Raw genomic sequence first — 13,516 nt, forward strand, 5'->3', positions numbered from 1 at the left:
TATATGGTGAAACTACTAAATGGTCATCTCGCAAGAATGTATAATAAGTGTCGCATGGACAAACGATATTTTCAAAGCTTATGTTATATATTGACACAAGAAGGCAAATTGCGAGTAACCAAGAACATTAGTATTGAAAAGCAAGTTATGATATTTTTGACAATAGTGGGAAAAAACGTGACAAATAGTAGTTGTATGGAGGATAACCAACATTCTGGTGAGACAATCTCTAGATATTTTGGTGTAGTGTGTGATACACGATGTGAGTTGAAGTCAGAGTTTATCAAGTCACCTAACTTAAATGATGTTCCATTAGAGATATTGACCAACCAAAACTATTACCCTCTCTTTAAGGTGCTTCTTTATTATGTTTAATTAGTTGGTAGTTAAGTTCATTGTTTTATAAATGTTGTTAGTCTTCTCATATTATTAAAATTCAGTTTTGTTGACAAGACTGTATTGGAGCAATTGATGATACACATGTACATGCTTGGGCACCAACTGAGTTTGCTGAGTTGTACTGAAACCGTAAAATAACATTGTCGTAGAATGTGATGGCTGTATGCGACTTCAAGATGTTGTTCACTTATGTTGTCACTGGTTGGGAAAGATTTGCCCATGACTCTAGAATTTTAAATTCAGTTCTAGATAATCCTAATTCTGGTTTCCCACATCCTCCACCAAGTATAACTAACTTCTTTATGTATTTTAGCGTACTATAAACATTTTTCTAGCCATTGAGCAAATAACATTCAATATTTTACTATAGGGAATACTACTTAGTTGATGCGAGGTATACGAACAGAGGTAGGTTCCTTACCCCTCATAGACAGGTTCCTTACCATGTTCCCAATGCATGTCGTAACCAGAACGGACCCTTCAGTGATTTAATTAAAACATGCATCACTTTAGAATGTTGTGGAGAGAACCTTCAATATTTAAAAAAAAAAAAAAAAAAAAAAAAAAGAATCCTTCCATTTCTTGTCACTCAACGTGAGCCGTCACCAAGTGATTCGGTCATGCTCAAGGCGACTTGATACCTCCCCTTCCTTTGTCATGCTCTTTCAAGTAATAGGAGTATAGCAACTCATACAGTCCAAAGCCCACCCGTTCCTTACACATAGGATCCAATGCCATTGGCAATCTCCAACCATTTGACATGAGTGACTCGACACAATCAAGAAATGGTCTAGGACCTCTCGGACCAGTCGGGGAATAGGTAGCCTCAACCCATCATAGAATGGGATCTCGTACATGCTAATGAAGCCTAGTACGTCCCAGTTGACTTACTCATATCTCTTGATATTCTAAGCTTAATCAAGTCGGAATATGATACATCATCCTATCTCCACTAGTCCGTTGTTTGAGGAGGGGCGGTAGTCGGCATTTAGGATACCACCACTTGGGCGACTAGCGTTCCCTTGAACTCACTCGTCGAGGGCTCTCCAAGGGCTATGTCTATCTCTTCAGTCGATTCTTCCCCATCTATCCATGCCATCGGATTCATTGCCACTTAATCGGCAACAGTTGGCTCGGCCACGGCCATCGACAGACCTTGAGTCCCCGCCTGAAGATTCCCTTCATCTGTCATCACCACCATAGTTAGGGCATTCTCATATTCACACCACTCTCCATCGTCAAACAACTTGTCTGTCCAAGACGACACTCGAATCTGATAAGCATATTTAACTATGATTTTGCATTGAATTTTGATAGGATTAGGAACTTTTCATACAATATTTGGGCCTAATTGCTACCTAATTCTATTAATTGTTTTTGTAGGCCTAACGATGATTTTTAGTATAAATGACAGTTTTGAGGTAAATTGTGTAACTTGAGCTTGGAAACTCGGAATGACCTAAATTTAGAAACTTTGGAAAGCTAAGAAGAAGAGCTACAACTTTCATGTTTTGGGTTTTCCTAATTCTGACAGGACAAGGGTGAAAACTTGGCTTGAAGTCGTGAAAAGTACGCTGGGAACTGAAGAAAAACGTCTTTGGACGTGCTTCAGTATTTCTGCCAACTTGAGCTGTAGACCTCGGATTGTTGATTCTTGAACGACCAGAAATATAATTTAAGGCTCTACAATTCATATGTTAAACACTTTTCTAGATTCAGACTCCATCATGCTCAAATTTGGCTCGAAATTCTTCGCCGCGGCGAAAATCTTCGCCGTGGCGAAACCTGCATCAGATGTAAAATAAAACGACGCGTTTTGGCTTGCTAGGGCTTCGTCCTTAAGTGAGAGAGTATAATTAGAGCAAAAAGGAAGAGAAAAGGGTCTTGGTTCGATTTGGAGGCAGCTCATGGAAGGAGAAGATTATTGAAGTTTGGGCTTCAAATTAGAGAAAATTCTCCATCTTTTGCTGTGCTTCTCATGATGAATCTTGATTCAGTTTGTTTTGTTGTTTTTATTCGTTTTTGAGTGAACTGAGTTGTTTAGCTAGGGTTTGATGTAATCTTGATACAATGATTCAAATTTATATGATTGATTACTTGAGTTTAATTTCATGAGTGTTTACTCTTGCTTAATGACTTTTGGATGCTTGATCACCATTCAAATGTGTGTGTTCATAATGAGACTGAGAAGTGATTTGTGATTGTGCCTCTTGGGATAAATACGTAGATTGCAAACGCTAGAGATAGGTTTAGCGATCTAGAAATCTAGATAGAATTCCATAAAGCTAAAAGACTTTGAAATTTAATCTTCATTTTGTTGGGTGCGGAAGCTTAATAGGGATAAGTAGGAAAATGTAGCCTGAGAAGTATTTACAACTTAGGAAATTCGATTTCAATCAAGGAATTGAACTTGAAAATGATTCTATGTTTGAGTTAGCGTATCTAGGTGAAATCAACACCCTAGCATTTTTAGCATTGTTTAATTAATTAAGTTGTTGGGTTTTGCAGTTGTTTTAGTTTGTTAATCGTCCATCAATCCAAATATTGTTGCTTCAATTAGGACTTTAACTAGAAAAATCGGTACTTAGTAAACACTATCCTCGTGGGAACGTACTCACTCCTCACTTATTACTTAGTGAGAATAGTATACTGTACAATTGCATGTTGTAGGAAACACGCATCAACTCCACTCCACTCCACTCGGTTAACCACCGATCGGATGAGCCGAATGGGAAGTGAGAGTAACTTAAACCTAACTTCTGTCCTCCAAAATCCCCAACTGTCGGTCTTAGCCGGGCACTCCCCAATACTCCAAAAAGATTACCAAGATTCAGTTAAAAAAATCCTCTAGATAGCCTAATACTCATCTCAAATCAACTTCAATCTAGGAAATTTGAAGAGAAAATGATTACAAGCACTCGGAACGCTTCATTCTTGGTTTTTTGCCAAAAACCTCAATCGAAACCAAAAGCCATTTTCTCTACAAATTTCCACTAAAATCCTTGGACTCTAGCTTAAAAATTCACTAACAAGTTACAGAGAAGATGAAATAACAAAAGAGAAGATACAGGGAGCAGATTACCATAGAAAAGGTGAAAAATCCTTGAAACCCCGAATCTCTTCTTGCGAAAGTCTTCTTTAGGTTTTTCTTTTTTCACAATGAAGAAGATGAGTTGAAAAGAAGGAATTAATGCCCTCCAAAAACCACATGTTGAGCATTAAATGCACGCTCTTTCGAATAAAGCCAAGGGTAAAACCCTATTGCATCTACGGAAACCTAGCCTTTCAAATTCTCGCCCAAAATGAACCACTCAAATCAGCCTTACACGGTCCTACATCAACGAAATTGGATGACTTGATATGCCAATGTCTAGCTAAAGCCACGACACTTCAAGTATAATGACAAAAGCAATTAACAAAATGTATATTAAGTGTTGTATCACTTTCCCACTCGGCTCGGTCAACCGAGACCGAGTGAGTGCGAACAAGAACATAAATTCAACTTAGGCCCATTCAAAGCATAATCATACCACTCAGCTCGAATGACCAAGTGGTAACATCTACAAGATTCACCATTTGTCCCCCACTTGGCTCAGCTGATCGAGTGGAAGTGTCTACGAAAGATATATCCCATATCCTATTACTCGGCTTTGTCAGCCAAGTGTGAACATCTACGGAATGCACCTAACATCCTCTCACTTGTTAGAGTAGATGCCCTAAAGCCAATCAATTATTGTAGAATTGACTCTTTGTAATAATGTTCATTGATCAATAAAAGACGTTTTATACTATGTCACGTAAATCATCATTGTATGTATCGATATATGTCCTTAGAATGGTAGAATCGTAACGAGGGTATCAAGTGTTTCAAATCTTGATAGTGAGAACCCTATGAGCACATATGGTGGCCATTCTAGAAACGTCGTAGTCCCATTATTATTCTGAAATAGGGGCAAAGATAATACGATAAGGCTATCATAGTGTTGAACGACCCTGTCGAAAGGCAGTGATTGATCTCACTTGACAAGGTTGTTTGGTGACAACCTGGTGCAACACATGGGTGCTTTGATAATCCTATTTTTCCTTATGATTTTGTATTGAATTTTGATAGGATTTAGGATACTTCTTATATAATTTGGGCCATAATTGCTACCTAATTCTATTAATTTGTCTTTGCAGGCCTAAATGATAATTTTGAGCATAAATGACAGTTTTGAGCGTAAATTGTGTAACTTCAGCTTGGAAACTTGGAATGACCTGAATTTAGAAGCTTTGGAAAGCTAAGAAGAAGAGCTACAACGTTCATGTTTTGGGTTTTGCCTAATTCTGACTGGACAGGGGTGAAAACTTGGCTTGAAGTCGTGAAAAGTACGCTGGGAAATGAAGAAAAACGTCTTTGGACGTGCTTCTGTATTTATGAGATAACTTGAGCTTTAGACCTCGGATTGTGCTGATTCTTAAACGACCCGAACGATAATTGAAAGGGCTACAATTCATATGTTTGACACTTTTCCAGATTCAGACTCTATCATGCTCAAATTTGGCCTGAAAGTCCTCATCGCGGCAAGGAAAAATCTTCGCCGCAGCGAAACCTGCATCAGATGTAAAAATAAAACGACGTGTTTTGGCTTGCTAGGGCTTCATCCTTAAGTGAGAGAGGTATAAATTAGAGCGAAAAGAAAGAGAAAAGAGGCTTGGTTCGTCATTTGGAAGGCAGCTCTTGAAAGAAAAAGATTAATAAAGATTTGGGCTTCAAATTAGAGAAGATTTCTCCATCTTTTGCTTGTTTTTCAATGATGAATCTTGATTCAGTTTGTTTTTGTTATTTTAATTCGTTTTTGAGTATGAACTGAGTTGTTTAGCTAGGGTTTGATGTAATCTTGATACAATGATTCAAATTTATATGAATTGATTTACTTTGAGTTTTAATTTCATGATTGAGTGTTTATCTCTTTGCTTAATGACTTTTGGATGCTTGATCACCATTCAAATGTGTGTTGTTCACAATGAGACTGAGAAGTGATTTGTGATTGTGCCTCTTGGGATAAATACCATAGATTAGCAAACGCTAGAGATAGGTTTAGCGATCTATGAAATCTAGATAGAATTCCACAAAGCTTAAAATCCTTTGAACTATTAATCTTCATTTTGTTGGGTGCGGAAGCTTAATAGGGATAAGTAGGGAAATGTAGCATGAGAATGTATGTTTTACAACTTAGGGAATTCGATTTTCAATCAAGCAATTAGAAACTTGGGTAATAGATTCTATGATTTGGGTTAGCGTATCTAGGTAAATCAACACCCTAGCTTTTGAGCTTTTTAATTAGTAAGTTGTTGGGTTTGTTTAATTCTTACATATTATATTTGTTAATTTGTATTTGTTTGTTAATTTTCTATCAATCCAAATTATTGTTGCTTCAATAGGACTTAAATAGAGAAATCGGTACTTAGTAACTATCACTGGGAAGATACTCACTCATCACTTATTACTTTGTGCGATAGTGCACTTGCTATTTCATGTTGTAGTAAACACGTTCAAGTTTTGGCGCGTTGCCGGGATAGGTGATTATAATATTGATAGTATATAGTGTTAGTGTAAATAAGCTTTTATTCATTTTGTAGAATTGTAAATATGTATAGTCTTAAACTTGAGTTCTTTTCTTTGGTTATTTTTTTTATTTTGTAGTTAGCTAATTAATCTGTTCTTGGTAGTGCATGTGGAGCATCTGTGAAGTACATAGAACGTGTAGGGATATGCCATACCAACGGTGCAAGAAGCATTAACGGTATTACAAGGCACCTTTTGCAGTGAACTTTGAGATTAAGCCGACAATAATTCAGATACCATAATCATCCAATTTTGGGAAATTCATATAGGATCAATTTGAACTATCGCTAGCTTCTAGAGAATTGACACATGTCCAGGTTAATGGGAATACTGATGATGCAATTAGAGGTTGAGATTGTTCTCATTTTCACTGAGAGATAAGGTCAAAAGGTGTTGGCTCATATGTCACTAACCAGTTGGACAATCATCACATGGGATAGATTTAGCTCAAAAAGTTTTCGTGCAAAATTTCCCACCAGCGAAGACGCAAAATGGAAATGACATTCTCTCTTCATCAAGGCAATGTGATCACTGCTATGAGCTGGAGAGAGTACACAGAGTTGTTAAGGGAAATGTCCCAATCATGGTGTCCTAATTTGGACTACAGTCAACACTTTTACAATGGGGTTGCTACACCATATTTCAAACTATGGTACGATGTGGCAGAGGTGTGAGCCTTAAAATAACAAACCCCAGAAGATGCTTATGAATGCTTGAGGGAATGCCCAAACAATAATACCAAAGACCTAATGATAGAGCATGCAAGAGAACAATGACGGTGTTGTAACCCCACTGAGGTACGTACTTAAGATTTCTGTATTGCTAAAGGTTGTTTCTGATTCAACTTTAATGGTTTGGTATGTTGCATTGGTTGGCGTTTGCCTTGAATTTGGTTAGATTTGAGGAATTGTGTAAGAATAGTCCTTCTCGCCGGCGACGTTGCTTTGAGTAAGGCCGTGTCGACCTCTATAACTTTTTCGCCGAGGTGCAGAGTTTCTCCGTTCGCGGCGACGAGCCAGTTGAAAAGTTTAATGAGGTTTCCTAGGAATCTCATAGGGCAAAATGACATTCTACCCCCATTACAGGAAAGTGGGGAGTGAAAATTAGAAAAATTGCATGGAGTAAAGGGTTAGTGGTGGGGGTGGAGTTATGAATCCAAGGATATAGATGGAATTTCTAAGGAAAACAAAGGGCAAAATGGGAAGATGGTTATAATATGACTAAAAAAGGGTTTAAGTGTAATAACCCCTTCATTTCACCTATTTCCCCGCCATACCCACTTCTCTACTTCCAGTCAATTTCCATTTCAATTTTCTCAAGATTTTCTAAGGAGTTTTCAGAGTTGTGGGGTAATTTTAGTAGAGCTTGAATCTAAAGCATCCTAAGGTAGGATTCTTGCTTTAGCTGTGAGTTTGTGTTATAGTTGTATGAGAGTCTTATATTGTTGTTATGTGTTTAAAAGTTGTGACGAGAAGACAAGACACAAAGGAAATGAGAAGTGTTAGAGAAGTCACCTATTCACCAAAGTAAGTAAATCCACCAAGTTGAATGTTAAAGAACTCTCTTGGAGTGGAGGAGTATATATAATGAATGAATGAATGATTTGTATTTATTATATTGTGTGAGATAAGAGAGGATGAGATGAGATTATAGTTATGATGAGTAGGAATGTATTGGAAGTATGAGTAAGTGTTGCGATTTTATGGTGTTGTAGTTGAGTTTTGAGTGAAGTTGAATGGAGTGTTGACGTAACCATAGAAGTGTTTTCTTTCAATTAACAGAATTTAGAGGTATAAGAGAGTTTGTCTCCCTATTTGGGAGTTCAAAGAGAAGAGAAGATTTATTGTTACAATAGAGTTTTATTGCTATGAGTTGTAATGATAAAACTGCTTGAGTAAGAGTAGTAGAACCTTAATTATGTAACTGGCATAAATTGCATTTAACTGAAGGGCATTAATGAGCATTAGTATCCCATATCATTCATTGCATTAAGTAAAGAGCGGAGCACTTTTGCTGTAAGCTTTAGTAAAGAAAGAGAGAGCAAAAAGAGACTGAGAGTAGGTGTGTCGATGGGGGAACCCTGTGAGTAATGGGTAGAGATTCCGCACTGTAAGCCGCATGAAGTGCGCGATGAGTATGAGAGAGAAGTGCGTTTAGCCCGTGAGAGTGCATGCTGAGGCTACCCGAGTAACCGCAGAGAGAGAGAGTTTTATACACTCACATGGCCAAGGGTTCTGAATCCAGCATAACCGTTCTATCGCTAGAATGAGTAGAATCACGTAAGCAGGAGCGAGTCTCGGCGTCTTCGGTAAGATGAGGCTGTGAACCTGGGTTATGAGAAAGAGAAAATTAGAGAGAAGTATAAGAGAGAAAAGTAAATGGAATTGTAGGAAAGGATTAGAGAGAGAGGTAGGGGTTAGATAATGAGATTTGCTTACTCGAGCATTATGTTAGGTGCTCACCCGCCGTTGTTTCTATGTGTTTGTAGTGATCTAGGTGAGGACACGACTTCGGAGGGCGTCGGCAAGCGGAAGGGAAATGGCTACACTGTCCACACTTGTTTTTTGAAGTTTTGTATAGTGATACAATTTTTATACAGAATGGTATATGTTAATGAAAAGAAAAATTTGGGCCCACTTGTTATAACTATTTCTAGTATGTTTATTATTGATATATGTTTTGAGTATTTAGTAAACGCGGCTATTAACAGGTCTACATGAACTTTGATGGTTTCGCACATTATTGCACAAATTGCAATCACTTCAAGCAATGGGAGGTTTAATGAAATGTAAATATCTATTCACTCACCGTTTTATAATTGTGATTTTTGGCAGGAAACCATAAGTGTTGGAATTGCCAGATGAAACCGTAGGTCTTCTCACAATCGGCAAGTGAATTACATGTTAGTTTCAAAGGCGTGCCAAAATGACTCCTTCTCTACACATTAACAATCTTGGTTGGGGGGCTCACCCAATTTGTCCTGGGCCAATCAAAAGCAGTCAATCAAATCAAATGGATAGTGCCAAAACATCAACCAGTGGTGACTCATCAACCATGTGACAAAAATTTTGAGTATTGAGTGCATGTTCAAGAAATCTCATGCAAGAAACCACAAGTTTGTATGAATAGACCGCTCAACCTTCAGAAATCAGAGGAGTCCATTCGCAATTTGGAGGTTAAGTAGGGCATGGTTAACAATTGACAGAGAGTCTCACGTTCTTTGCCGGAGCACACGGTCACAATCTCAAAGAACAATAAATTTCATAACTATTGAGAAGAGGTATAGTGTTGGAGTTAACCTCACACATGAAAGAAAAGTTGGAAGAACATGAGACAAGACAAATGAAGAGGAAAGCCTCAAAGCAATTGGTTGCAAGAACGTAGGGAATTTCAACCAAGCACTTGCCTCACAGTAAACACATTTGAGGAATATTGGTGTGAAATGAAAAAATCGCCGGTCAAAGTTTGGTTTGGAAGAGACTCCAAACATTGAAACTCAACCATATCACCACTCCAACATCGTAAGTCTATATACGAACTTGAAGTTCGAAAAAAAAGTGCTGATGGAATGTTTGAAACTCCAAAGGAAAGACCAAAAGGTGGCAATGAGGAAGTGAAGGCCCACAAGGATCCAGATTGACGAAGGACCATGGGAAATCGAGCTTTTGACTATAAACAAGCGCTTCTTGGGAGGCAGCCCAAGTGGTTTTCAGTTTTTTTTGTTTTTGTTGAAGTTTATTTCAATTAGAACTTTGATTTTAGTTTGATGAGGTTGATATTTCCTTACTAATGTAATGTGTTTTTAACAACATTGGGCACCATGAGTTTTCTGTTTTGATAGTTCTTATGACGATGAAAGATAAGTGAATGGGATGTTGGGCCATTGACATAAAAGGACACACTTCGCGGATTATTAGGGGAGTATTTCTTAACCCTTCTCTTTCTCTATCCTTGTCTTTATGGTGTGACATTGAGGACAATGCATTTTAAGTTTGGGGGTAGGAAAATTTTTGTTTAGTTTGTTTATGTGTTTTAGCTCGAAATTGTGTTTCTTTTGTTTTAAGTCTTTGATGTGTATTTGTTTAGTGTGTTTTGTGTGTGTTGTGTTGTTGTGGCTAGATGAATTGCATAAGTTCTATGATGAGACTAGAATGTGGGATATAGTTTTTGGAAATGTTAAGCATTGCTTCGAAGTTATGTTGGTGATTGATTTAGTTGAGATCGTGAGGGGTTCAACCACCATTTCACTCTTTGACAGCTAACAATTTTGTGGTTAGGTGAAGTTTGATAATGTTGGTGGACTCTCAGAACCTAGTTAAGAATGATTGAGGTGAAATCTCGGATAGACAGTTGAGGAATGATTTAGGCATTTTCGGAACGTTTGAACCTTTCCAGCGACCCATGGACATGAATCTTTCCCTAGTCACCCATTGAGCCTTAGAGATTATGATTGCTTTTTCCTTGCAAACAAAAAAATTGTCCAATTCTATAGCCTAAACACTTATCATTACCCCTTAGGAGAATTATGGACTAATTGCATGACACAAAAGAGCTTTGAGAGGTGTGTGCAAAAGTGATGGACCAAATCTTAAGTTGGGGGTTGCAAAAATGACACAAAGAAGGGGCAACAGACCCTCAATGGTGTTGTAATATTTGTTAATTTCAAAAAAAAAAAAAAAAGTTTCTTTAGTTTGATTAAAAAAAAAAAAATAGAAATGCACAAGTTGAGGGTTGTAAAATGGTTGATACTTTGATTGGTGTGGGAAAGAAAGTGGAGATTGATGTAGCTCTTAGTGTTTGCATGAGGAAAAAAGGTTTCTTTACTTTATTATCGTATCCCTTTCCTTGGAGCCCCTACCCGAGCCAAATGTTACAAGCTTGCAAAGACCTTTTGATTCTTAGTGATCTCTAGTCTACATTAGTGGAGAGTAGTTCCATACTTAGGCTTATGGAGTCTGCCACCATTTGATAAACTTTACATTTCTGCATAAAATAATCCGGGAAGTTGGAAGGTAGACTGAAGTGGGGATTACCCATTCAGGGGACCGATAGAGAAAGATAGTCAATTTAATTTATGACTTCTTGGAGTGTTGAGCATTTTTTTTTTTTTTTTTTGTAATAATGTACCAACAATTTTTGAGACTTGCATTGTGATTCACTCTAGGTATTTATCTTTCTTTTTGTTTTCATTTTTATTCCTTTTTGCTCGAGGACGAGCAAATCTTAAGTTTGAGGGTATTTGATAATCCTATTTTTCCCTATGATTTTGTATTGAATTTCGATAGGATTTAGGATACTTCTTATACAATTTGGGTCATAATTGCTACCTAATTCTATTAATTTGTTTTTGCAGGCCTAAACGATAATTTTGAGCATAAATGACAGTTTTGAGCGTAAATTGTGTAACTTGAGCTTGGAAACTTGGAATGACCTGAATTTAGAAGCTTTGGAAAGCTAAGAAGAAGGGCTACAACGTTCAAGCTTTGTAGTAAACACGCATCATGCTTGCTGTAGGCAAGTTCACTGGACTGACCCACCAGAGGATTCCATATGGATGGTAACCCCAGTGTCTATGGAACAAATCCTCTAACGAATGGTGGTGCATGTGATCCTTAGGCTTGAGATCATCAGAACGCCTTGTGTACCGATTGGTGTAGTTTGACACTAGCCTAACGCAGTTCTATTCAGAGCTGTCAATACGGTAGTGATTGGCTACATCAAGGAGTGTATCAAGACTATGGTGGATATACCGAGGATTCACCACTCCGGGGTACGGGAGAAGTTATCTCACGGCGCAATTCAGTAAATGGCAATGACACTAAAACTGTGGCCATAGTTGGATTGAGTTGTTGCTCTATCCAGTTTATAATACAAGTCATTGGTCCAGTAACTGAATACACAATATCGAGAATAACCGAAGGTTGACACTATTTCTATGCCTCGGTCTTGTCGAGATAACACATGATGAAAGGATCGAACTGTACGGTAACCATATCATTGACAGGTGGCTACTTTGCTGAATCCAAATCTATCTGGTGGCCATGATGCCTTGCTAGGGGCCAATCTTGGTCTGTATATAGTGAGACGATTAATTGGTGTTAATCGCAATGCTATACACTACTTGTATGATGAGGATCCTTTATTTAATTTGTTAGAAAAATTAAATAAGTAAGATTACGTTTAAATATGTGTTCTCATATATTTAAATAAATTATCATTATTGTTAAATGTTAATATATATTAAATATATATTAATTGATTTTAATTGAGATAATGATAAACAAAATTAAATTATCTAAATGGAAGTGTTTAGAAACAAAGGGAGTTTGGGTTGGAGCCCAAGCCTATTTCATAAGGGAATAGGGAAATTAAAATTACACTATAAAAGTAAAAGTTTAATTGAGATACGATGATTCATTCATTTCATTTTTAAAAGAAAAGAAAAAACTACAGCTCCCAAAACACTCTCTCACGCCAGATTTGGGTTTTGGTTTTAAATCAAATACTCTTCACTTCTTCTTTTTTCTTAAGGCTAAAGAGGATCTAGCAAATTGATGCGTGTTTCCTACAACATGCAAAATGTAGCAAGTATACTAATCACTCAAGTAATAAAATGATGAGTAGAGTATCGTTCCCACGAGGATTGTTAGCAAAGCACTGAGTTTCCTAATATTATCAAGTTGAAGCAATCGATTTCTTTGGATTGATGGGAGCAAATTCNTACTATTCATAAGAAAAATTTTGGTTGAATTAGGAGTGCTGAGAGTACCCCTTTCAAAGAAAACAAAATTCTGAGCAAGACCAGAAAGTATTCCTAGCCCCACCCTCTTGAGGCCAAAAAACAACGTTTGATAGGGTTTTTGGCCAGTTTTGTGTTTTTGGTCATTAAAAAAAAAAAAAATATTTTCTAGTTAGTTTTCATTATTTGTCATTTATTCTAATTCTTTTTAGAGGTTTTTTGTTGTATGACCAGGTTCTCTCATTTTGGTGATTTAACATTCGACCCAGAATTAGAGAGCACTTTGCGTAGGTTAAGGAAGGACGCTCAGAGAAATTCTGAGGAAAGCAATTTGGTTTTTGATTCCCAATTTGCTAGCAACTCTGATTTAGAAGAGGAGGACATCATGGCTGGAAATCGAACTTTGAAAGAGCTTGCTACCCCTAATTTGAATCAAGCACCTTTATGCATAACGTTTCTTGTTTTAGATGTTGCTATTACTTTTGAATTAAAATCTGGACTAATACATCTCTTGCCCACTTTTCATGGCCTTGTAGGTGAAGATCCTCACAAGCATTTAAAGGAGCTTCATGTGGTTTGCACAAGTATGAAACCTACGGGGGTGATCGAGGAGCAAATTAAATTAAGAGCCTTTCCGTTTTCTTTGAAGGATTCGGCTAAGGATTGACTCTATTATCTACCCTTCGGGAGTATTGCCACTAATACTTTGCAATTTCAACAAGAGACAAGGGCCAGTGTTCAAAGTTTGGAGAATCAGATGGGCCAGATGG

This window comes from Pistacia vera, unplaced genomic scaffold, assembly GCF_008641045.1.
Source record: "Pistacia vera cultivar Batoury unplaced genomic scaffold, PisVer_v2 Contig1062, whole genome shotgun sequence".
Lineage (NCBI taxonomy): Eukaryota > Viridiplantae > Streptophyta > Magnoliopsida > Sapindales > Anacardiaceae > Pistacia > Pistacia vera.